General features: G+C 42.2%; 1 long non-coding RNA gene across 2 annotated transcripts in view; it reads left to right on the forward strand.

Annotated features, from left to right (window-relative positions):
* Positions 1 to 24379, forward strand: part of LOC141581078 (uncharacterized) — a 675731-nt gene that overhangs the window by 39572 nt on the left and 611780 nt on the right. Inside the window, exons 1-2 of one of the 2 annotated variants that reach the window (XR_012513566.1) lie at positions 213 to 504; positions 14238 to 14385. This is a non-coding gene — a long non-coding RNA (uncharacterized LOC141581078). Of the gene's footprint in view, positions 1 to 212; positions 505 to 14237; positions 14386 to 24379 lie in introns of those variants that run through there. The other variant, XR_012513564.1, reaches the window with a different exon arrangement.

Below are 24379 nucleotides of genomic sequence, written 5' to 3' on the forward strand. Positions count from 1 at the left end.
TGAACTCCTGGGCTCAAGTGATCCACCTGCCTCAGCTTCCCAGAGTGCTGGGATTACAGCTGTGAGCCACAGTGCCCGGCTAGTAGTGCTGACATTAATTTAGCATCTCCTGAGGTAATCTAGTGAAGTTAGGTCACTAAATCCTACTCCTCGTCATTCTCATTGGGTTGATATTATTCCTGCCCTTTCCATCCCAAACTGTGCAGTTCAGGAAACCAGGCTGAAGAACGTGAAGCATATTGCCCAAAGTCACACGTGGAAGAACGGCTGCTTCGGAGCTAGCAAGTTCCTGAGCTGGAATTGCACCACTGGCTAATAGGATTGCAGACTCCAAACTGTTTTCTACCAGAACTACTCCTTCCCTGCAGGAAGCAGGCTGTGCACGGCTGAACCCTGGTCTGAGAAGGTTGAAGACATTGACTCAGCCCCAGAAAGGAAGTCACCCCTCGACTTCTGACCTCTGGCCCTGTTTGAAAACCAACTCAAATCATTTTTTGTTTTCAGGTAAAGATAAAATGATGCCATGGATTTCAATTTTCTTTTATTCAGGACACACCTAGGCTAATACTGAACAAGCTTCAAGGAAATGGAAGACACAAGGGGTTTAAGAACCTGAATGTAGAGCCTTCCTCTTGGAAAATGGTCCATTCCCAGACATGAGTCATCAGGGCAGATGCACGGAGCACCTGCACACTGGGCTGTTGCCCAGAGGTTCTCCAGCTAGAGGGAGTGGAAGCCTCAAACTGGTGGTGTCACCCAGGCCAAAGGTGACCTCCCTATCTTATTTTTATTTTTTATTTTTTGAGACAGGGTCTCACTCTCTCTCCCAGGCTGGAGTGGAGTGGCATGATATGGTTCACTGCAGCTTTGACTTCCCAGGTCAAGTGGTCATCTCACCTCAGCCTCCTGAGTAGCTGGGACCACAGGCATGCAGCACCACATCCACTAGCTTTTTATGCCTTTTTTTTTTTTTGTAGAGGGAGAATTTCACCATGTTACCCAGGCTGGTCTTGAACTCCTGGGCTGAAGCAATCCACCTGCCTCGGCATCTCAAAGTGTTAGGATTACAGGTGTGAGCTGCCATGCCCGGCGCCTGCCTTACTTTGAATGGAGAAAGAAGCAGCACAGAGCAAAGAGAAAGGGTGAGGCAGGCTGTTTAGATGCTCATCAAATGAGCTCTACAGGTGCTTTTAATACCGTTCCTTGTAATTTTGCACAGACAGGGAGCAGGCTACTGGGAACTGAGTAGGCATTATACAACTTAGATAACTTCAACCCAACTTAGATAACGTCATCATCTCTTAAAACTCAGAAACACCTGTTACACTGCTTTTAAAGTCAGTCTTACCAGGTTACCTCGCAGGAGTTTGAGAAACAGTTTTGTTTTGATTACCTCTTTTCCACTCACAATGTCAAACACCTGTCAGGCATGTGACAACAGTGTTTGTTCAAATCTTTCTGGAGTTACAATAAAACTAAGTGCAAATTTCTAACTGAAAAAGAATTATTCAAGAAATGGATGCTTGAAAAAGCAGTTAGGGTTAATCCATTTCCAAAGTATTCATAGTGATGGTGATAATGGTTTGAATTTGTACCCAGCCCAAATCTCAAGTCAAATGGGAGGAAGGGCGTGATGGGAGGTGATTGGATCATCGGGGCGGATTTCTCCCTTGCTGTTCTCGTAATAGTGAGTGAGGTCTCACGAGATCTGAGGGTTTAAAAGTGTGTGAAACTTCGCCTTTTCTCGCTCGCTCTCTCCTGCGACCGCGAGAGGAAGGTGCTTGCCTCCGCTTCACCTTCCATCATGATTACGTTTCCTGAGGCCTCCCAGTCATGCTTCCTGTTAAGCCTGTGGAACTGTGAGTTAATTAAACCTCTTTTCTTCAAAAATTACCCAAGCTTAGGTAGTTCTTTAGCAGTGTAAGAATGGACTAATACAGATGCTTAGTTTATTGGTTCTCAAACTTAAGTGTGTGTCTTAAAACACAGATTGCTGGGTTCCATCTCCAGAGTTTCTGATTTTTAAAGTCTGGGCCCTAAATTTTGCAGTTTAAACAAGTTTGCTGGGGGATGATGCTGCTGCTGCTACAAGGACCACACCTGGAGAGCTACTACCTCAGTTACTGTAAGATTGTTAAGCTCCAGCTAGTGGAAGTACTGTTGTTTGTCCCTACCCTCCTTCCCTTAGCTGGTAGAAAAAGGTCATAATTAAGAGGGCAGGCTCTGAATGCAGACAGAATTGTGTTTGAATTCTTCCTCCAACACTTCAACGATGTGATCTTGGCTACATTTATTAAAATTCTCAGAACATTGTTTTTCTTGCCTGAAGAATAGAAATAGTGGCATATAGTTTACAGGGTGGTGTGTCGTGAGACAACATAAATAATTGGATTAGTATCTATTGTATACTATAGTGACATACACACACACACACACACACACACACACAATAAGTGGTAGTTATTTCTAAGAGTTCTTGCATATCTTTGAAGTAGCTTATTAGGTTAATTAAAAAATAGGCCAAAATTAAAAGGATTAAATGTAAGGCATGGTTACTTTTAAATAACTGGGGTGGTAGTATTATTTTTAAAATATTAAAAAAAAAACCCACTGATGAAGTACAGCTCTGGCATGACCAGCCATGACTGTTACCCAGGTTAAAAGAACGCCCAGAGCCTCCAAACACATCAATACTGAGGAGATGGGGGAAATTTAGAAAGAAGATTCCGTAGAGGCACAGGTTGGTAGCTTTTAAATCATGAAACTCAAAACCTTCCCAGCTGTAGGAATAGGCAAAGCTGTTTTAAGTTTTAAAGTTTGGTCTTGAAATTCCCACCCCTTGCAAAATTGCCTTCGCTCCTCTCCTGCCAGTGTAATGGAAATTCCCACTCCTTCAGTGGAAGCCTGTGTGTCTCTAGAATGCAAATTGTATTCTCTAGGAGTAATAGCATATTAATCCAATAATACTCATTAAGTCTTTCAGATTAGATTATGTTAGATAAGCTAGGTGTTACCTTGGAGAGTACAGTGCTTTGCCCTGAGGGAACAGGACACAGAAGAAGCTGGAGGAAAGGAGAGATCCCGAGTCTCGGCTCAGGGGGCCTTTGGGCAGCCAAGGGCACTGGGGGGCAGGAGAGAACTGCTAGTTAATGGTTTAGCCGCTTCTCATTCTGCCGGGGAGAGTTCAGCTAGGCTTTCCAGTTCCCTGCAGCCTTTAGGTCTCACACAGTTTATTCTAAGGTTGTGCTCTCAAAACTGCTTCTCTTTTGTGTTGAAACAGAGGAGGATGGTACTGGCTGAGAGTTTTGGTAGCTTCAGTCATACCACTGCATCTTCAGGCCTCTCTCCTCATTTCAAGTTTGGAGAGCCACCCATTCTAAAAAAGAAAAAGGAAACCACTGTTCTAGTTGTTCGAGTCAAGCCGGGCCAAGCTGGTGGCTTTGGGGGGCATTTAGTCAGAAATAACCCACTGGGTTACCCCCCGCCCCCCCGCTTCTCCACTTCTTGTGATGACTAAGTCACCTGAAGCAAACATTATACAAACCTTATCCTATTATCATGGGAAATCCTCAGACGACAGAAAGATAAGACTTAGGAGCAAGCAATGACTGTGTTTCATTTTAATAGCTTGTCTGACTGGGAACCTTAAAACAAATTCCATGCATTGTTTTTAGCGGTATTTTCTGGCTAATCTCTCAGATGGATTAGGGCGCAAGGCCTGCTCCCTACTTTGACAGCCACACGTGAAGTTTGCCTGATGCCATGACAGGAGCACCATGCATCCCACATCACGTCGGACAGAGAGGAGCCCAGGTTTATTCTGCAGCCCCTTTCAGGTCCTCGGGCATTGCTGCAGGCTGATTGTAACCTGCCAGGAGTCCTCGTTTCTTCAACTTCTGGTGGCCAGGTGGCCTTCCACTCTGAATCTTAAGTAAACTGATGTGCACTTGCAATGCCTTGTGACAGAATGCTGCTGGATGACAAAGGACAGGGACAGAGCTGAGTTGGAGACTCGCTGGTCTGGTTTTAGGCATCAGCCCTGCCCTGTCCTCACTTGGCAGATGAGAGGTCATGGAGGGAGGATCATCTCACGGCTAGTGTTCTCAGCTCATGCTGGGTCTGTGTTTGGAGGGTGAGCCAGGGCTGTGGCCTGTGGAGGGGACCTGGCAGAGGGGGAGAAGGTGAAGAGGATACGCTGGGCCTATTCACAGAGGGGCTAGGCACTGCTAGGCTGTGTGCATATCATAAGACTATATTGGGCCACGTGCAGTGGCTCACACCTGTAATCCCAGCACTTTGGGGGGCTGAGGCGAGTGGATCACCGGAGGTCAGGAGTTTGAGACCAGCCTGGATAACATGATGAAACCCTATCTCTACTAAAAATACAAAAATTAGCCGGGGATGGTGGTGGGTACCTGTTAATACCAGCTACTCAGGAGGCTAAGACAGGAGAATTGCTTGAACCTGGGAGGCAGAGGTTACAGTTAGCTGAGATCATGACACTGGACTCCAGCCTGGGCAACAAGAGCAAGACTCCGTCTCAAAATTAAAAAAAAAAAGACTATATTAATATATAGCTATTCAGAAATAACACAAGACTAAGAGGATTAGAGTATGAGTCAATTAGTGGCTCCTGGTACTATCACTATTGCATTTACACATTTAAAAAATTGTATAACTTTAAGTTGTACAACATGATGCTTTGGTACATATATACATAGTGAAGTGATTATTACAGTTAAGCAAATTGACGTATCCCTTATCTCACAGATACTTTTGTTTTTGTGTAATAAGAGTACCTCAAATCTCTCTTAGGAATTTCTGGTATACAATACAATATTATTAAGTATTGTCTTCCTGCTGTATATTAGACCTCTAGACATATTTATCCTGCATAATACGACTCTGTGCTCTCCATTTTACATCCCCTTATTTTTCCCAGCTCTGGGAACCACTTTTCTGCTGTATCTATTTATTGGATGCCTTTTTTCAGTTTGTACATATAAGTGAGGTCATGAAGTGCTTTTCTTTCTGCTCTGGCTTGTTTCACTTAGCCTAATGTCATCTAGGTTTATCCATGTTTTCGCACATGGCAGCCTCTCTGGTACTATTATATTCGGCTCCAGGAGTCCTCTGAGCACTTCTAGAAATAAATTCCCCAAACCCAGGTCTATACAAAGAAGCCTCATGTTAGCTCTGGAAGGACATTGAACAGTGGGATTAGATTGGGAGTTTGGCCCAGTGGTCTGCAAGGTTCTTGCCACCTCTAAGATTCTCTGAATTATTCCAGGCTTCTAAGATGTATCTTTCTAAGCACCTTTGCAGATAATTCTATAAATAACATTGCTTACAATTGCTATGTTTCCTTCTTGGTAACTGCTCTCTTGGTGCCTGAAGTTTCTGCAGAAATAAGCACAATGGGCTCTGTGGTTTTTGTTTTGTTTTGTTTTTTTGAGATAGAGTCTCGCTCTGTGGTCTGGGATGGAGTGCAATGGCATGATCTCGGCTCACTGCAACCTCTGCCTCCCAGGTTTAAGCGATTCTCCTGCCTCAGCCTCCTGAGTAGCTGGGATTACAGGTGTGTGCCACCATGCCCGGCTAATTTTTGTGTTTTTAGTAGAGATGGAGTTTTACCATGTTGGCCAGGCTGGTCTTGAACTCCTGACCTCAGGTGATCCACCCGCCTTGGCCTCCCAAAGTGCTGAGATTACAGGCGTGAGCCACCATGCCTGGCCTGGCTCTGTTGGGCAAATCTTTCAGAAAGACTGAGGCAGTTTGTTTGAAGTGTTCACGTACTGTTACTGGATGGAACCCCTACATGCTAAGAAGATTGGGCAGAATGTTATTGCCCTTGATTAATTCTCCCTCCGGGAGGAATCTTTTTATTTAAAGGATAATGGTTCATGGCTTGTCAGAAGAAACATGTTCTATAAATCTTGAAGAAGGAAAAGGTCACTGAAATGGCTTTCTATGTGCTTCTTAGAATCAAGTCCTGCTAATGACATAGGTTGAATTCATAAAGATTGGTGAAAGTAGGTTTTCAATAGAAATATTTTATTCACTGCAAAGAAGAGGGTCATTCCAAGTCTAAATTCTTGCCTGTTACATTACCCTCCCTGGAGACCATCTACCTCGATATCAAAACTTCTTTCAAAAGTTTAAGACTAACAATGGGCACTCAGACTATATATTATGATGATGATGTGTATATATAGAGCAGGTGTCCCCAAACTACGGCCCCCTGAGGCCATTTATCTGGCCTCCTGCCGCACTTCAGGAAGGGGCACCTCTTTCATTGGTGGTCAGTGAGAGGAGCACAGTATGTGGCGGCCCTCCAGTGGTCTGAGGGACAGTGAACTGGCCCCCTGGGTAAAAAGTTTGGGGACGCCTGATATAGAGTCACTACAGGGTGGATTTTATTGATTCAGTTTTGCAGATGGAGCTCAGAGAAGTATATTGTCTGAGGTGTCCTAGCAAAGGAATCCGGTGCAGAGGACTCCTTTCCACTACCCTGTGCCTTCTCTTATATTCCTTTGGCTCTGGTCATTCTACTTCCTTCCACCATGTCTGGCTGCCACCAACATTAACCTAATCCTTTAGGCAAATGGCTTGCTGGTTACCATGATGCTACCAGATTTCTGTGTTTTCAGACATTATACTTTCCCCTTGCTGTTGCAGGAGAAAAGCAACTTCTTCCCAGCTGTTTCGTGAACTTTCGTCTCTAGGACTTAGCTTCCCCCTCTGTAAAAGGGGGCTAATGGCCAGGAATAATCTTGCCTGTTACCCTCTCTCTTCCACCTGAGTCGAATGGCCCTCTCGCCAGGCTCTGTGAGCCCAGCCTCTGATACGCTTCAAGAGCAGGCAATGCTCTGGGCAGAAAGGGCACAGAGCCCAGGGCTCAGGAAGCTTTCATTCCTTATTCTCAAATGCTTATCTGTATGCTCTTGCCATTGCTTCCTAAAGCTATGGCTCGGTTATTCCCAGCCAGTGCCCCCAACCTTCTGTTGCTCTTTCCCCTAGTCCCTAAATCTCATCGGCACCACTTAGCAGATATGTGACCTTTGGCAAACAGCACAACTTCTTTGGGCCTCAGTCTTCTCATCTGTAATATGAAAGAGGTTGATAATATCTGTCTTGCATAGATTAGTTGTGTAGACTTAATCAGTTAGTATTTATTTTATAGAACAACACCTGACACATAGTAAAATAGTAAAATGGGCACTTAGTCCATTTTCGTTTCCATTTTTCTTGATTTTGGCCCTAGAAACAATAATCTTTTAAACAGTAAATAATCACAAGATCATCTCTTAAACTCAGTCTACCCAATCAGACCCTCAAGCCTCTTGATGTTTTTGTCTCCATGTGCTAATGTGTGTTTTCACTCTATAGGGACCCTGGTCCCAGACCCTCGCTGCTTTTGATGCTAGCGGTTTTGGGGCCTGCTCTCTCTTCCTGCTACACCCTCTCTCACTTTCCTGTGTCTTTGAGGCTTACCTCCATGCCATTTGTCTATGTCCTTCCTGCTACTATACCCAGGTGCTGACTCTAATAATACCTGCTTTGCATACCTCAGGGATTATTGTGAGGATCAAAGGGGATGATTTAATAATGAAAGTGCTTTGACAAGGAAGATGGGCTGTGTCACGTGGGTTATTATGATGATTATCACTCCTGGACTATCTTCAGATGACTAAAAATATCCACCTAGTGTGCACCTTCTCAGCGTATTCTTCTCTCTCTTGGACTTCCCTGCACTGGCTGAGAAGCCTGACAGTTTAAAGCAACTGAAGAACTTGCTGGTAGACAGCAGTGTTGGGGGTGGAGAATGCATGGGTAATGAATTATCTTCTTTAGGGCCCCAACGGGAAATCTGGTACCCTGGAAAGCGTTAATTTACCTCACTTGAGTGAATGCTTTAGACCCAGCAAGCATTTCATTTGCCCAGGCAGCCCATTGTGATGATGACATTAAATAATCATTATCATTACTTGGAAATCCTGTCACCTTGGGGATTTAGAAAGTGTTTCTCAAGCCACTTACACATAAGCAACCGAAATGAGCAGAATGTTCATCTAGAAGAAAGCATTTGTGGAGAAAACATTTGTTTGTAATTGTCAGCATTTGGCAAAGGATGGGAATGAAAGAATGAAACGAGCCACAGCTTTGGATTCCTTCCAGTGTGAGGTTTTTTTTTTTTTTTTTTTTTTTTTTTTTTTCTTCCCTCCCCAATCCCAAATTTTCAGAGACTAAGAAGGGAAGTCTTCCTGTCATGGACCATGAGCTCTGGGGAGGAGAGTAGGAGCCTTCAACTTCCTTACCCTCTCCATCCAGGAAGTCATTTCAAAGGGACCTGTCTCCAGGGAAAAGAAGAGCCCATTGGCCAATATTTATTTATAGTAACTTGTCTTCTTTTAAAAATTAAGAGCAAAAAGTAGTTTTGGTTCTTGTTTGTTTGGACCACCTCCAGAGAGTCATATCTGTTTCTTAAATTTCTGTGCTAGTTGCTCAACATTGTTGATCTTGATCGAATTGGTTTTATTCCTAGGTCGTCCCCTATTATTAATGTTTTTATTGTTGGTTAGTTCTAGGTTTGTAGTGCCTTGACAATCTTTTATTAGCTGTTCTTTACAACAACTCAGCGAGGTGGATCAGCCTTACTGAATGTTTATCCAACAAAGTGTCCAACATTTTGTTTTGTTGGCTTTGGTTAGGATTTATTGCAGTCATTTTTAATTTTCTTTCTGATAGTCATCCTTCTGCAAGAAACTTATTTCATGCTCTTTCTTGCAGGACTACTTGAGCCAGGGGCTTGTGTCTGCTTTCAATTCCTGTTTAGTTTCTTTCTCCCCTCCCTGGCTTTCTCACCCTCCTCAAACTTCTTGTTGTTTTTCCTGGTCATGCAAACGGCACTCAACTAATCTAAGGCAGGTTTGAGCAGAGGGCTTCAGTTTTGATTTCTTGGCATTTGGGTGCGTCTCTAAGTGGCCACAGGCTGTCAGCTCTTCAGCACGTGGTTTGTTACCAAATAGGCCGTTGCCGCTAACGTTCTGTGGTTGTTGCTGCTGTGGCTGGGTGGATATTGGCTCTGTGGTGGACCACTGGAATGTACGAAGAGAGAGGTCTCAGGGATGGTTGGGAATTGGTGCTGCAGCAAGAAAGGATACCAATTCCGATCACCCAGTAAATATCCATATCTTCTGAAACCCACCGTCATCATCACCTTTATCACCAGCGGCCCTTCCCCCACCCTCAGCCTTGCCACCACCATCAAAACCATTTTATGATGTTTCTATCTATGCATATATACTTAGATATTCTTGTTGCCTAGAAACTTATAATTGGACCCCCAATACCATTTTACACTTTGAATTCTTTTTTTTCTTTCTTTCTTTTTTTTTTTTTGAGACGGAGTTTCGCTTTTTGTTACCCAGGCTGGAGTGCAATGGCGCGATCTCGGCTCACCGCAACCTCCACCTCCTGGGTTCAGGCAATTCTCCTGCCTCAGCCTCCTGAGTAGCTGGGATTACAGGCATGCACCACCATGCCCAGCTAATTTTTTGTATTTTTGGTAGAGACGGGGTTTCACCATGTTGACCAGGATGGTCTCGATCTCTTGAGCTCGTGATCCACCCGCGTCGGCCTCCCAAAGTGCTGGGATTACAGGCTTGAGCCACCGCGCCCGGCCCATTGAATTCTTAATGTATCTATTTTCCTTCTTCTGCCTACCACTATACCTTTATATTTCTCGATTGTGCTTATATCTGATTTTAATTATTATTGACTTGTTTTTCCCACCCACTGGACTCTGAACTTCCTGAGGGCGGAGAATACGTCTTATTCTTTATTTGCCAAGTATTATGCCAGGCACTGGGGTTATCAGTGTGGGTAGGTGTAAAAAAGTATTTGTTGAATGAATATTTAATGTTCTTTTAATTAAATAAAAATGCTTCTGTAAACTATAAAAATGTTTTATAAACCAGTAAGGATGGTACCAATAACTTCTTTATTTAATTATAATTGTATTTATTTGTCTTTACAGCAAGGAAAGACAGATTTAAAGCCTATGAGGCTGGACAAGAAATCCTTGATCTATCAATTTTATAGAACAAGAATGATGGCAGTTAGAGATTGAATTTGGAAGAGGTTAAAAAGAGCAGTCTTTTTTTTTTTTTTGACTTGTTTTTGATGTTGGTCTTGCCTGGACACCAGTGGGGATTGAGAGAGCCCTGCAATGGGTGGGAGAATAGGCTCCAAGTATCTCTAAAATCCATTTAAAAAATTCTCAGCTGGGTACAGTGGCTCATTCTTGTAATCCCAGCACCTCAGGAGGCTGAGATGGGAGGATTGCTTGAACTCAGGAGTTTGAGACCCAGCCTGGGCAACATAGTGAGACCTCATCTCTACAAAAATATAAAGATAAAAAATTAGCCTGGTGTGGTGGCACACCAGTAGTCCCATCTATTTGGGAGGTTGAGGTGGGAGGATCATGTGAACCCAGGAGGTTGAGGCTGCAATTACTTGTGATTGTGTCTCTGCACTCTAGCCTGGGTTGACTAAGCGAGACTCTGTCTCAAAATAAATACATAAATAATAAATTCTCAGCTGCATAAGTGGGTATTTTAGAAAATGTCTTAGTGAGGTTGTACTTAATGAGTTCTGGATGTAGATGGTTCTGGAAAGCTATATATTGTGCTATGTTGTACCAGATTTAAACCACTGAAACAGGAGTTGCCAAAGTAATCTAATGTAGTTAGCAGTTTGAAAATAGCTCAATGCTCTGGAACTCTTTCTATTATCCTTGCCCCATGAAACTTAGAGGCTGTGAAGAAGGGAAAAAGTAGGTTCCTTTATTTTCCTCTCTTCCTTCTCAAGGTATGCTGCTCTAAAGCAATGGAGTGGTTATTTCGACACAACAAACATCACAATTAGTGATTGAAGAGTAAGTTTTACTTAGGAATCTGGCACATTTCTGGTAATTAATAAATACTGACAGTGAATAAATGAATGAAGTTAGCCTCGTTATCCCAGCTGTTCAAAAACATTTCATACTTGCACATAAAAAAGGCTTAGGAATGACTTTACTGGCTTTTACCCAAGGGTACCTGAGGATCAATTGGCAACAGGGGAAGAACTTTTGAGTTTGAGCCAAGTTCACTTACGAGAACCAGCTTTTGATAAAAACTCAGTTCTGTTATCAATATTCCTTCAACTTTTTCAGCAGCCCTGGCAGACTCTTTTTGAAAAGCAAATATACTGTACACAGAAGCTAAACTGGAAAGTCAGAAGGCAGGTTCCATCCCCAGTCGGGCAGGAAGAAATCCCAAATCAATGCTTTGATCCATTTTGTGGGGGATGGATTTATAGAAGACCGACCATACTTCTGAGTCTATGCATGGAAGCACTAGCCTGATTGGTGAAGGAAAACAGAAAATCAGTCTACTAGAATTTACTTGTATTAAATGAGGTTCCCAGGAGGTTGCACTACAGGATTCTGGCTTTTTGTGAGTTTTTCTTGTTACTAGTACTGTTAGAACTTGACTTTGGATTTAGCTATTCTCTTAAATTGTAGATTAAAGGCCAGAGAGCCACTTTCCTTTCTCACTGCCTGCTCTTCTGTTCCTCATTTTTGTTTTATTACCGTTGATGCAGGTTTCTTTTCTGTATTTGCCATCCTCTCTGGCAGGAGCTGGCCATCAGGAGATTTTTTTTTCATCTACTTAGTTCTTTGGGTACTGAAGATTTAGCTAATTGGGAATTGAATGGAAGAAAGACTGAAGCAGGGGAATGTGTGCATGAAATGGATTTTTTTGTTCCTCTGAGGATTTGTCGTAAGCAGATATAAAGTGTCTTTCTCACTCAGACTACCTCCAAGCGTTTTCACAAATCAATTAGCCACTGGCAGGGCAGAGTGAGTGGAGGCGGAATGAGGCATGTCTTGACAGGCAGAGACTTTGGCTGCTCTCTCTCTCAGACATGCTGTCCTTGATCAGTAGATAACCTCGGTGACACTTCACCCCCTGGTGACTGTTTCTATTACAATCAGAACTTCAGAACAAGGGCACAGCTTTCAGGGTCTTCCTCCACTCCATTAATAAACAAACACCCACAAGGAGGGACTGGGGAGAAGGGAGTTTGGCCGTCCCTTTGAGACACGAAGCCAAGAAAAGGAAACAAAAAGAAATCAAACTTTTATTTGCTCACTTTGACTCCACAACACTTATGTATTCTCTGGATGGTTCTGTCGTTGACTAATGCGGAACCTGAGCATTTCTCTCAGTTCATTAGATGGGACCGGTGAAGCACAGCAAAGGAATCTTAATTCCAAGAGAATGAGGCTCTTGACAGGAGCCCTTCTAAGCTTACAAAATAGGTGTGACATGCCTTCTGCCAGTTCCCTGGCAGGCAGAGCCTCCAGCATACTATGCCTTAGGGGCCTGCAAGGTACAGACTGGGGGCAGAATCTGGAGAACACCTAAAAATGCATCCAACTGGACTGTCAGAGAAATTCTCCGACAGTCACTCTGCAGGAACAAGTGAAATACACATGTCATTCTGGGAACACGTTTTGAACTCTGAGTTCCCAGCCTGTCAATGATAAGATTAGAAGGGAGGGGTGGAGGTCAGAGGATGGGGGAAAGGGTGACCCACTGCAGTAGGTTTGAGAGGGTGAGGGTGAGCCTCATCCTTCAGGAGGCTTGGAGCCTTTCAGACTACTCAGCGAACTGAGAGTTTGGAGAGAAAAGTGTTTCTTATGTAATAGCTGGGAGCTCTTATCTCATTCTTGAGAACAAGCTGGGGGGTAGGTGGCAACTATTTTGGTCGCCTGTTTCACAGTTGGCAGAGCTGAGGTACAGGGAAAGGAATTGGTGTGTCTTAGCCCACTTAGCCAGATGTGCATGTGAAGAGAGTTCCTTTAATGCTTCTGAGCAGTTCCTGCAGGAAGGGCCCATCCTCCATCAATGCCATTTACAACTCCTACTCCAAGCCTCATGGCTGCCTCATAGGGAATGGGAATTTATAGCATCACTGAAGTTACCTGAGAGGCTTGGAGTCCATAGACTTGACCTTGAATTCTGGCTCTTCTACTTACTAGCTCTGTGGTCTTGGGCAAGTAACTTAATCTCTCTGCAGCCTCAATTTGCTTCTCTTTAGATTGAGGATGACAATAGCTACAGCACAGGTTATGAGACTTAAAAGTGTTGGAAAGCATTTCACCCAGTGCCTTGTATAACTCAGTAAATGTTAATTGGATCTGAATGTAATGAAGAAACAAAATGAACCCAGATTTCCTTCTCTGACTTCTTTTGAGTTAAGGAAAGTGCAGATTCCAAAAAGACTGACTGCTCACAGATTTCTCCATACCTGTGATTCTCAAAGTGTGGGTGCTGGTCACCCAGCGTCAGGCACCTGGGAACCTGTGAGAAATGCAAATTCTTAGGCCCCATCCTAGACTTAGTGAGTGAAGGGCAACAATCTATGTTTCAAAAAGTCCTTTGAAACCAAACACTGCATGTTCTCACTCAGAAGTGGGAACTGAATGATGAGAACACATGGACATATGGAGTGGGGAACGCACACTGGGGCCTGTCAGAGTCGGAGGTGAGGGAGGGAGAGCATCAGGAAGAACAGCTAAGCAGGTGTCCCCAAACTTTTTACACAGGGGGCCAGTTCACTGTCCCTCAGACCGTTGGAGGGCCGCCACATACTGTGCTCCTCTCACTGACCACCAATGAAAGAGGTGCCCCTTCCTGAAGTGTGGCGAGGGGCCAGATAAATGGCCTCGAGGGGCCGCATGCGGCCCACGGGCCGTAGTTTGGGGACGCCTGAGCTAATGGATGCTGGCCTTAATACCTAGGTGATGGGATGATCTGCAGCAAACCACGATGACACATGTTACCCGTGTAACCTGCACATCCTGCACATGTAACCTTGAACTTAAAAGCTGAAGGAAAAAAAGAGTCCTCCAGGTGATTCTGATCCACCCTTAATTTTGAGAGTCATTGTCCTAAATATTAGCGTCAAAGTGGCAGGAACGAGACAACTATGGAAACATCAGGCATAATTATTGGTACAGTGTGGTGGCTACAGCTCTTTCTTTGACAGCTTGGTCTTAGGGACATATTGGTGGTACCTCCACATCTGTCATGTCTTTGTGGGTTTGATGAGAGAAAAAGAGTATTTGCTAAAGCTGACCAGCCCTCTCAATTTTTAAGACATCCTGCTTTTCCTCCCTACAGGGCATGGAATTGGCAAAAGAATGTCATGGGTCTACATGAGCACGGAGCTGAGAGAAGAAGCTGTCGAATGCAATCTAAAAGAACACAGTCCTTGTAATGTAGGGGTGTGCAGAGACAGAATACATCTTGAACTAAAACACTAAGGGAGGTATGTGCTTAGACATATAAACTCTGGGAGAAGCTACTAAATTTATTAGATATTCAGACGGATGCTTAGAGTGTTGACAAGGATTGAAATGATTTTGAAATTACTTTGAAAGCTGAATATGCACTGTAAAGTTTGACTATTTTAGAATTGTAGAGAAGACCAACTTTTCATCTTGGTTGTGTCTCAAGACTGATTCCTCATCTATACCATGTACTTCTTCACAGGGGGTTCCAGAGATCCTCTTAGCATGAGTGGCTACTGTTTCCTACTCCCTTTGTGCCTTGATTCTGCACATTTTCCACCACTTTGATTCCTCTTTGGGAAAGTTTGGAACTGCCTCCCGTCACCTGCATTTTCCCCCGGGGGGAAAACATTGGTTCAGTTGCCTTACCAGCGCCTGACAGAATATTTAAGTCCAGTAAGATTTCTTATCAGTCTGTAATTCAACACTCTCATTTTACTGATGAAAAAATTGAAGTCCAGAGATGGAGTCTCCTGATTCCAGGTTCAATGCTCTTAAATTATTCTCTAATAGAAGTGTCTCTACACAGTCTGCATGCTTAGTAATCACGGGGTATGGCAGGGAAAGGGGGAGGCATGGACTAAGATGCTTTCCCTTCACCCCTGGTTTTCCAGGTGTAATACCTGTTCAAAAAGGTCAATCTATATGTGGGTCAGGATTGCAATTTTCCACTTTCATTTAAAGAAATGAGGAATGTGGTATTCGGCCCATTTTAAATTGGGGACACTAGGGAATGGGTTTTAGTCAAAACCGAACAAGTCCCAAATAGCTTTTAGTTTATCTTTTTGATGAGGAGCTCATTATTGGCAAACGATTAGCTTTTAATTGCTGCCAAAGTCATGCTGTTTGCTGAAATGGGGAAGAGTGGGTGGGACCCAGTCCTTGACATTATATTGTTTCCTCATAGCACTTGAATTTCTAGAGAAAAATCACTATTTTCTCCCTATCAGATAGTTTTAAAATAGGAACAAATTGTTCATCTTTGGCTTTGGAACTAGGAATATCAGGTGGTTGCTTAATATTCCTTAAATTTTGCTTGACATTCTTCATGCTGACATTCTGAAATGCCTAGACAATAAGTCAAATTATTTCTTAGACATTTCAGGGAGCATGCATACAGCCAGTGCTCAATTTTTCAAGATAACGGGAGAAAAATTTGGCTTCGATTACTTCAAACCAGATCATCAGAACAAACAAAGTTGTGTGTATGTACATGTGTGCATGCATGTGTGTTTCAGCTTTATTTCTGACTCCATAAGGGGACTACTCTGTTATAAGGGCAGACTTGAATATTCATTGTGTATTAATAACAGTTTGAACTGTACATATATTAGTTGACTGTTTATTGTGTGCTGGTACTTGTGCTATGCCTTTAACATTTATTACTCAAAAAGCTCTCTATGGAAAGAATGTTATCCCATTTTATAAACTTGGCAACATTAAGTAATTTGCACAGGTCACATAGGAATTAAGTGGGAAGAGTCAGGATTTGAAATCAGATTGTCTGAAAGAAAAGGGAAGGGAGGCTTCAGGAGGGGATGGCTGAAAGGATGGAGAGGGTTGGGAGATGCTTGGGGTTTGCCTGTGTGAGAGAGGTCTGGGACAACTACTTAACCTTGAACTACACGGGGTTTTTGGAATGAATGACACCTCCACTCTTGTGCTGCTACCCTCCCTCCAACCTTTCTCTACACAGCAGTCACAATCGTCTTACATGTATATTGGAAAGTGTTAGGCCTGCTCTAACATCCTTCAGTTGCTACCTATTGCGCTTAGAATACAATTCGAAGTCCTTACCTTTGTCTACAAGGCTGCTGCAAGACTGCTGGTGTCCTGCCCGAATCCCTCTTAGGATTTGTTGTACGTGAATACTTGGCAGTCCTCTACTGTGACCACCCAAAACTCCCCATCTGAGGTTTCCTTGCTACTAACAGACAAAAAGTCTCTGGGAGTTCATGCCCCAGGAGCAGGTCTCAGTAAGTGATGGACAAGAGTTGGTGGATAAATGCCCCCGCTGACTTGCCCCCAGGTGGTAGAACTCTGAGGTGTGCTTGTTGCGGTCTCCACTGGGCTCCCACGGGATTGAGCCCCGGCTGCCCACAGAGATAAACCGCTTGCTAGTGTACCGTGTATTGCCTTCCCTCCCACCCTGCCTCACTTTCCTGTGCCTTTTCTGTACTTCCTCCAAAATAAACTGCTTGTGTTCAAATCCTTGCACATGGTCTGATGTAGGGAACCCAACATAAGCCAAAGGTCTTGTCTGGTCTGGGCTGCCCACCTGTCCAGCTCATCTAGAGCCACTGTACCCCACAGACTGCTTCCTAGCTGCACTGCTCTTCTTTACGCTTCTAGACATTCCAGGCTGCTTTGTATGTCATGCTGTTCCTTTTGCCTGAATGTTCTGTGCCTATACTTCCCAGGCCTGACTCCTTATCAGTTTGTCCGCAGCTTAAATGCTGCCGCCAGAGGCCTTCTCTGATATCCTGGCAAACAGAGCAGGGTCTTGGAGGAGGAAATCAGGCTCCCCTTACTTTGGTCCTAAACTGAGCAGTGTGGATGGTAGAGCAACAGCTGCCTCCCGCTTTCCCCTTTGGCCTCCTGCTTTCTCCGTATCTCCTGCCTATGCTGGGTCAGGTTGGGCCCATTCACTGTGCAGTTGGGACTACTACGGAGTTCTCCCAGGCTTAAGAATAAAGCTTAAAATAGGAGGAGAGTGATGGCAGGACTGAGGGGGAGAGACGTGGAGACTGGGTACTTAGAAGGTCTGACACACATCAGAGAAAGCCTTGAAATTAAGGACACATCCTCTAAATCCAATTCTCAGTATCTTCTGAGGTCCATTCAATAACTGTCCTTAAAATCCTATGTTGATTTCTCTCCTGAATCTTTGTAAGGAGTATCCTTTCATTTGTTTAAAGTTAGCTTTTGTTGTTGTTGCTTAATTAAGTGGAATGAAGAAATTACAGGCCTTCTTGTACCTGTGTCTTCTATTCTCTTATCAAATAGGGTAGTACCTAAAGGTTATGTTTTTATTTAGTTGTTTTTCTTTTTAAAGGAGCCCAGAACAATTTTTTAAAAGTGAATTAGGAAGAGACTGTCCTTCTGAGCGGAGGCAACTTGCCTGTGTATGTGCAAGTCACAGAGCAGCCCTGGCTCTTTCTCTTGTGCAGGACCAACTTGTCCAACTTAGGAGGGAATCTGAGTCCAGAGATGGAGATGTGGCCTCTGCACCACTAAGATTTCTAACTTATGAGAAATGTGTGAATGTGGCACAAAGGTGCCATCAATGAACAGGGAAACAGGCCCTTGCTAGACACACAATTGGTGGTGCCTTGACCTTGGGCTTACCAGCCTCTAGAGTTGTGAGAAATTTCTGTTGTTTACAGGCTACCCAGTTTTTGACAGTTTTGTTGTAGCAGCCTGAGTGGACTAAGACTGCTCTAGAGAACAGGAGTGCCAATCTCTCATCTTACCCACTGAGGCCTACGGCCGTTTAACGGCTTAAAGCCACACTGCTGATTTGTGGCACGTGTGGGATAAAAACAGACTGAATATCATGCAAAAATTCTTTTAAGTCACTAAGTGTCTAAAAGGTTCTTATAATTCTCAGGAAATTTACCAAAGGGGATGGGTGTCTGATGAAGACAATGGGAAATTGACCAAAGTAGGGGATCTAATGAAGACATTTTAGGGAACAGTAGCCTTAGAAAAAGGTACTTTTGTAAAAATTTACTTTAGACTCTCAAAATTTAAATTTTTCCCACTGAATGTTTCTTCCTTTGCAAATGTTTTCAGAATTGTGGTGATTGATTCTAAACACAGAGCAAAGTACATGGTAAAGATTGATGTTGACCCCAGGATCTTATTTTGTCAAGGCAGGGATGCTGCATTCTTGATGTTTTCAGAGCTAGTGGTCTTAGATCAATGTTACTGAAGCCTTCAGCTCACTGTCATTTGAATGCTGCTGCTTTTTTCTGTTAGGGCCTGAAATAACTCAGTGACTAAGGAATTTCTTTGAGAAGAAAGACAAAAACAAAACAAATACATTGTCTTTGGAATAAATGAATCCTTGCAGAAGAATGGTAAAATGAACATGAGTTTGGATCTGTGGAACCATTATTAAGTAATGAAGACTGAATTCACCTTCTTTGGGCTGAAGTGAAATTGAGATGAAAATACCTTCAATAATAGATATCTACCCACTCCATGGCCTCTATACCCCCTGCTACCCACATCTGCTGCACACGATGGAAACATTGCCATTCATTTGGTTAATCATCAAACTCCAATTGAACACATACTCCATTATGCACTGAATTATTACATCCTATAATTCCAAGTAGAAGAGACCCTAAGAGCTTGCATTCACAAATAACTTGTCTGAAGAAATAACATCAAAAGAATATGGCATCTCAAATGATTATGAAAATCACCCTTCATAGAAGATGGCGGATTATGTTTGTTGCATTGTTTCTGTAATGGGACTGATAGTTTATGCTGAATAATTCATGCTATTTGCCCAAGCCCCTTGAAAGTGCTGGCATATCTCTGAGAGACAGCTGGTTGAGGTTATGGGATAGACTGTTGCCACAGACTTGAATAGTGCCAAATAGCCTCTTGGATATTTTTTTGGTAGTGCCATGTTTCAGAGTGCTGCCTGTGGAATTATGCAGACCTGGGTTCAAATTCTAACTCTACCCTTTGACTTGGACAAGGGATCTAACCTCTTTTTTTTTTTTGAGATGGAGTTTCACTCTTTTTACCCAGGCTGGAGTGCAATGGCCCAATCTCGGCTCACCACAACCTCCGCCTCCTGAGTTCAGGCAATTCTCCCGCCTCAGCCTCCTGAGTAGCTGGGATTACAGGCACGTGCCACCATGCCCAGCTATTTTTTTTGTATTTTTAGTAGAGACGGGGTTTCACCATGTTGACCAGGATGGTCTCGATCTCTTGACCTCGTGATCCACTCGCCTCGGCCTCCCAAAGTGCTGGGATTACAGGCTTGAGCCACCGCGCCTGGCCAGGATCTAACCTCTTTTAGTCTCAGTTTCCTTGTATGTAAAATGAAGGTAATAATTCATCCTCATTGGGATTTATACACATAATGTTATAGGAACAGAAATTTCATTCTTTTAATTTCTGGGTCTGGTTAAAGGGAATGCCCCTTTCCTGTTTAGTGTCTTGAGTTTGGTTGTGAAAATCTAGCAAGAGGAGTTGAGGGGTAGGTGGGTACTGGGAGAGCTCCATTCTTTTTAGAAGAGAAAGAAGAACGAGGTGAGAAGAAGAGAAGGGAGGAGAGGTAAGAGGGGTTAGCAAAAAGGAGGGAAGCAGGAGGGCAATGAGGCCAATGAATTGACAAGGTGGTGGTTGTGGGGCAAAGGACATTTTAAGAACCATGGTGCTCCTTGATTTATTCCTGATTTAATAAAATTGTGTGTTTTGCCATAAGGGGAACTTACCTTCATTTTTCATGTCCTCAGAGTCTACTTGACTTCCTCTGCTCCTGGTGCAGTCTTTCATAAAGTCTGCTAAGCTTACCAGTATTTTGTGAAAGTTAGGTTTTTTGTGTGTATTGTAAGTGGAAGTGGGTGGAGTTCAACTGTTGAGATGACATAGGTTGCCAGGAGACAGAGACCATGAGGATGAAAGCCCCTGGGAATTTGCAGAAAGCAGGTAAGGACTTCAGGTTTTCATAGGTCTTGGTGGTTCTGCCCAAGCTGACTAGATCTCAAGGGGACAGGCTCTGATATTTGAATATTATTAGATCATATTTATTAAACTCCTACTCTGTGCCAGAGGCTAATATGTGACCATTGTGTGCATTCTTTGGTTTTATTCACTAACAAATACTTACTAAGGATCCAGTTTAATTTTCACAAGTTGATTATCAGAGTACCACAATTAACCCCAGTTTATTTTTTTAATTTTTTTAGAAGCCTAACATGAAAGAACATGTTCATATTTCTATTTCTTGTTAGAATTTGAGGAATGCACATTATAATCCTGGATTTTAACTTTTAATTTTTTCCAACTTTTAGATTCGGGGGTACATGTGCAGGTTTATTACCTGGGTATGTTGCATGATGCTGAGGTCTGGGGTATGAATATATGAATGAACCTATCACCTAGGTACTGAACATGATACCCAACAGTTATATTTTCAGTCATTTCCCCCATTTCTCCCTTCCCCATCTAGTAGCCTTCAGTGTCTATTGTTGCCATCTTTATATCCACGAGTACCTAATGTTTAGCTCCCTCTCATAAGTGAGAACATGTACTATTTGGTTTTCTGTTCATGTGTTAATTAACTTAGGATAATGGTCTCCAGCTGCATCCATGTTGCTGTAAAGGGCATAATTTTGTTCTTTTTAATGGCTGCATAGTATACTACAGTATATATGTACCACATATTCTTTATCCAGTCTGCTGTTGATGAGCACCTAGGTTGATTCCATATCTTTTCTGTTGTGAATAATGCTGTGATGAACATGCAAGAGCATGTGTCTTTTGGTAGAACAATTTGTTTTCTTTTGGGCATATACTCTGTAATGGGATTGCTGGATTGAAGGGTAGTTGTGTTTTAAGTTCTTTAAGAAATCTCTAAACTGCTTTCAACAGTGGCTGAACAAGTTTACATTCCCACCAACAGTGTATAAGCATTCCCTTTTCTCTGCAGCCTTGCCAACATCTGTGTTTTTTTTTTTTTGACTCTTTAATAATAGCCATTCTGACTTGTGTGAGATGGTATCTCATTATGGTTTTGATTTACATTTCTCTGATGATTAGTGATGTGGGACTTTTTTTCATATGTTTGTGGGCTGCTTGTATGTCTTCTTTTGTATGTCTTCTGTTCATGTCTTTTGCCCATTTTTAAATGAGGTTATTTGTGTTTTGCTTGTTCAATTAAGTTTCTTATAGATTCTGGATATTAGACCTTTGTCAGATGCATAGTTACTTCCATTCTGTAAGTTGTCTTTTTACTCCGTTGATAGTTTTTTTTTTCTGCCGTGCAGAAACTCTTCATTTAATTAGGTCTCATTTGTCAATGTTTGTTTTTGTTGCAATTGCTTTTGATCTCTTAGTCATAAGTTCTTTACTAAGGCCAATGTCCAGAATGATGTTTCTTAGGTTTTCTTGTAGGATTCTTGTTGTTTGAGGTCTTACATTTAAATCTTCAATCCATCTTGTGTTAATTTTTGTATATGGTGAAAGATAGGGGTTTAATTTCATTTCTACATATGGCTCACCAGCTACCCCAGCACCATTTATTGAATAATGAGTCCTTTCCATGTTGCTTATTTTTGTCAACTTTGTCAAAGATCAGATGGCTATAGGTGTGCGGCTTTATTTCTAGGTTCTCTATTCTGTTCCATTGGTCTACGTGTCTGTTTTTGCATGTTCCATGCTCTTTTGGTTCCTATAGCCTTATAATATAGTTTGAAGTCAGGCAATGTGATGACTCTGACTTGACTCTTTTTGCTTAGGATTGTTTTGCCTATTTGGACTTTTTATTATTTCCTATAAATTTTGGAATGGTTTTTTCCAGTTCTAAAATGTGAGTGTTACTATGTGCAAGGCACTATTCTAAGTGCTTTAGTTAGCACTTGTTTAATCCTCAAAGCAATTCTTTGAAATTGGTTCTTTTATAGCCCCATTTTGTAGATAAAGAGAGTGAAGCCCAGGGAGATGAAGTAACTTGCTCAAGTCTTTCAGTTGGTAGGTGGCAGAGCTGGGATATGGCCAGATCTGGTTTGAGCTCTTGACCAGAATGTTCTATTGCCTCTTGTTAAATAATCATCTAATATCATCTTACATGTTTGATTTTCAACAATGTGGCCATTGCTCAAGGGAACAAGGCATAGACAAGACTAAATCAAACCTAGTATTGTGGCTGAAATTTTGCAAAAGAAAAGCTAGTTTAACGGCTTTTTAAACAACCCATACGTGACTCTGAGGCTGTCAGTTTTGAGGAGAAAGGTTCACAAAAGAAAATTTATGGGTTTTGAACATATTTTGATTTCCAAAGGAAGCCATAAAATTATTGATGTGGCTGCACGTTTTTCAGAACAGATGACTTAGATAATGAGAGGCTCCTGATAAGGAGATGTAAAAGCTAAAAATATCGATTCTGCATTTCACATATCTTGCGTGGGAGGGAGATTTCTGAAAGAGCAATATCTTCCCTTAGCATTCCCTTCCAGATGGCTGCCCTGTATGGAAATGAGTAGGTAATGGTGGCTTGTTGTGGCAAGAAAAACTGTTGGGAGGAGAAAGGGAAGGTAGAAAATAGGGAACATGCATATTAAAAATAATACTAATAGTTACTGGATAGTAATGGGGCTATTTTCTCAAATATATGAATCTGGAAAAAGGTAAGTTCATTATTGCACTTTTGAGGGATTTCAAAGAACAAGAAATTAATTTTAAAAAGTTGTACAGCCATTGGATCAGAAATGTTTATGTGGTCACAGCTCATGCAGGCTTGATATGTCATCTAGAAGTGTAGGAATTCATCCTATTAGAATCCCTATTAGAATCCATTTGCAGTTTCTATGTTCTCAAAGGAAGATTTATTTCTGACAAATGAGTAATAATATCTAAGGTCATTAGTAATGACAGTCTAACACCCTGAAATGCTTCTTGGAAGAGAGGAATTTCATTAGGTGCCCTTTCTTCTGTAGTTAGAGACTGAGTTGGGATAGTTGGCTGCCAGTTCTGATAACACTTCTCTCTCTTCCTATAATGGTAATGGCATTCCAGCTTTAACACATCTTAAGTATTACTGCTCCCCTAGGGAGTTTGCTACAAGAGAAAGTCCATCTATTTTTTAATTATATGTGATTCCACCATTACCAATACCACCATTACCACCACTACCACCCTGCTTTGTTTACTATAGTCCAAGAACTCTGCTAAATGCCTTAGGATCATCATATTAAAATTAAAAAAATATTTTTATAGATAGACAACTACAGAATGGAAGAAGACTTTTGCAAAATATGCATCTGACAAAAATCTAATATCCAGCATCTATAAGGAACTTAAATCTACAAGAAAAAAAACCAACCTCATTAAAAAGTGGGCAAAGTGTCTACCAATGGGTCAGTCTGGCAATACCAAAACCAAAAAATGGGCAAAGGACACGAACAGATGTTTTGCAAAACAAGATATACATGTGGCTAACAATCATCTGAAAAAGAGCTCAACATTACTGATAATTAGAGAAATGCAAATCAAAACCATGAGGATATACAATCTCACACATCAGAATGGTTATTAGAAGTCAAAAAATAACAAATGCTGGCGAGGTTGTAGAGAAAAAGGAATGCTTATACATTTTTGGTGGGACTGTAAGTTCAGTCATTGTGGAAGACAGTGTGGTGATTTCTCAAAGACCTAAAACCAGAAATGCCATTTGACCCAGGAATTCCATTACTGGGTGTATACCCAAAGGAATACAAATAATTCTATCATAAAGCATGCATGCATGTGTGCATTGCATGTGTTTATTGCATGCATATGTATATGTTTACTGTAGCACTATTCACAATCACAAAGACATGGAATCAATCTAAATGCCTGCAAATGGTAGACTGGATAAAGAAAATGTGCATATACACCATGGAATACTATGCAGCCATAAAAAAGTATGAGATGATGTTCTTTACAGGAACATGGGTGAGGCTGGAGGCCATTATCCTTAGCAAACTAATGCAGGTACAGAAAACCAAACACTACATGTTTTCACTTATAAGTGGGAGCTAAATGATGAGAACACATGAACACACAGTGGGGAACAACACACACTGGGGCCTGTCAGGGTTTGGGGTGGAAAAGGGAAAAGACCAGAAAAAATAACTAATGGGTATTAGGCTTAATACCTGGGTGATGAAATAATCAATACAACAAAACCCCATGACACAAGCTTACCTATGTAAAAAGCCTGCATGTGTACCCCTGAACGTAACAGTT

This window comes from Saimiri boliviensis, chromosome 1 (genome assembly GCF_048565385.1).
Source record: "Saimiri boliviensis isolate mSaiBol1 chromosome 1, mSaiBol1.pri, whole genome shotgun sequence".
NCBI lineage: Eukaryota > Metazoa > Chordata > Mammalia > Primates > Cebidae > Saimiri > Saimiri boliviensis.